This window comes from Berghia stephanieae, chromosome 6, assembly GCF_034508935.2.
Source record: "Berghia stephanieae isolate SIO BIC M18660-M18661 chromosome 6, UCSD_Bste_1.3, whole genome shotgun sequence".
Lineage (NCBI taxonomy): Eukaryota > Metazoa > Mollusca > Gastropoda > Nudibranchia > Aeolidiidae > Berghia > Berghia stephanieae.
The window spans coordinates 57,532,298-57,534,797 of NC_088365.1; the positions used below are offsets into that span (position 1 = coordinate 57,532,298).

Consider the following 2,500-nt stretch of genomic DNA (forward strand, 5'->3'; position numbering starts at 1 on the left):
CCATTGAGAAATCTGGCCTATTCAAAACAAGACAAATAGGCATGTATACATAGTATAACTTGTTCATTACAAACAATGGAGAGAGTACGTAGACATTAAACCCCTTCAGCATTACAATACATATGTAAAAATCCACGTAGACATCTAACACAATATTAAATACAGGACAAGGAAACGACACGTAGACATCTAACATATGATTTACTACAGGACAAGGAAACGACACGTAGACATCTAACATATGATTTACTACAGGACACGAAAACAACACGTAGACATCTAATCTTTTTATTACGAGACATGGAAATAGTACGTATACATCCAACTGCTTCATTACAAGACACGGAAACGATACGTAGACATCTAAAATAATTTACTAGAGGGAACGGAAACGACCGACTAAGAGAAATAATTGGAACAAGTACGTAGACATATAATATATTTACTACAAGACATGGAAAATATGCAGGCATCTACCCTTTTCAAATTAAGACATGAATACAGTAGGCAAACATCTTGGCAATCCCTCCATCACTAGACACGGAAACGACACGTATACAGACATCTAACACATTCACAGCGAGACAGAACAACAGTGTGCTATATAGATAAACGCTTACAAGGAAATCTATTGTATGCAATAAGACTATTCACTTTATGCACGTATTTCTTTACTTTCAACCAATAAATATTCACATCTCAAGTAGGAGAGTAAACGAACATTATCTGTGTTTTCGTTTACAAACTATACCCTTGATCAAATTTAAAGGTATACTTCTCTCTCTCTCTCTCTCTCTCTCTCTCTCTCTCTCTCTCTCTCTCTCTTCCCCTCTTTATCAACATGTTATTTGCAGCAACTGTGGCATAGATCTTAATAGTCAGGATGAACTTTGACCTCAGGCAATAGCAATACGGGCTCGCGGAATCGATGCCGTTGTCATAAATATCTCATAAGTCTTCTCCACCCCCGGAGTTCATTTCAACCCCCAGTTGTCACCTCTATGCCTCAGTTGTTCATCAATTTACGCACTAACCCCTCCATAACCAACTCTATTTTTTCATTTAGGACAACGTGTTAACGGGGTCAATATATACATATTTAATCTTTCTCTCCTCTAAACTCAAGGTCGAATCGACTTATTCTATCGATTGATATGTACATAAAGATATATACAGTTATATAATAATTATTATGGTTTTTAATGAGCTCATTGCCCTTACCGTTAAAACATAAAAGTAGGTTAGAGTGAATAAATATATAAAAAGGTAAATGCTCCATAAACGCTTTATACGGAGTCCTGAGTCAAGTCAACAGCAACATGCAATATACCTAAAATGCATTTTAAATATTTTTCGACTTGCCAGATTCTAATGTATGGTGAGAAAATGTGAGGAGCCTTTTTCCGTAGCCATCGTTATGTTATAGCCTGACACTGAAATCCAGTTTGATGTCATTATTTGTTTTTTGCACAACCTAGTGAGTTGTTGTTATTAGAGCTCATGGAAACAAGTTATTTGAACTATTGAATATAACTCACGATTTGTTTTCTTTTGTGGCAAAAGACTGGCATTTTGACGTCATTTTTTGGTCAGTGTCAGGCCATAACTTTACGAAGGCCACGCTTTTTTATAGGCACAAATTTTCACAGCTCACAGGAAGACTCAAACCTGGGATTATGAGGCCAAAAGCTGAATGTAATATCACTACAACACAAAGTCACACGAAAGTGATGACGTTTAATCTAAGTATTGATACAGAACAGACCTAAATTCTCCGTGATATCAATAAATGCCTGGATTCTCCTCTGGCCAGTATTGGCCAGAGTATTGACCTACGCCTATTCCAGCAATTGAGCGTGTTCGTTTGTCTTATAAGTACAAATAAGGCGTTAGCAATGTCCATTCCCTTTGATCTAAGCGCTTAGTCAACAGAAACAATTAATATACAGGGTAGAACATTTGGAGTTTGGAGTCCTTATAACACAGTTTGTAAAGCACTCACTTCACAAAAGCAAAGAAATCGAGATCCATCCCGTGTGCAGTGAGATTTTGTCTGAATCCCAAGTTCAGCCAGCAGTGAATGAGTAGCTGGATCTGTTAGATCTAGTGGAAAGTACTTTGCGATAGACTAGCGTCCTATCCAAAAGGTATCATGGCATTGCTTTTGTCCGTTTCACACAATTGAGAGTGGGATCAACTCCGGCTTTAGAGCCTAGTGGCTCTGAAGGCCTACTATAGTACTGCATTTTTCTCTAACGTTTTTTTTTCCAAATATTTTCTAGGCAGATTCAACGCTGTAGCTAGCCAGATACTAATTTTCACATAAGTAGTTTGAAAAAAAAAGAGAGAGAATATGTTCTATTTTAAGGACTCAAATATGCAGCATCCACAGCTGAAATCGAAACTAGAGTGTAATATCAGTATAACAAATTAGGAATCAGGCACTGGTGTAAGAAAAAGATCTAAAAAGTGTGTACGAAACAGTGCCAGACAAATCAAG

The 2,500-nt window shown here is 37.1% G+C and overlaps 1 protein-coding gene across 1 annotated transcript in view; it reads right to left on the reverse strand.

Annotated features, from left to right (window-relative positions):
* The window catches only part of LOC144975328 (metabotropic glutamate receptor 8-like), a 277,176-nt gene that overhangs the window by 45,077 nt on the left and 229,599 nt on the right, over positions 1 to 2,500 (reverse strand). The window lies entirely within an intron of this gene.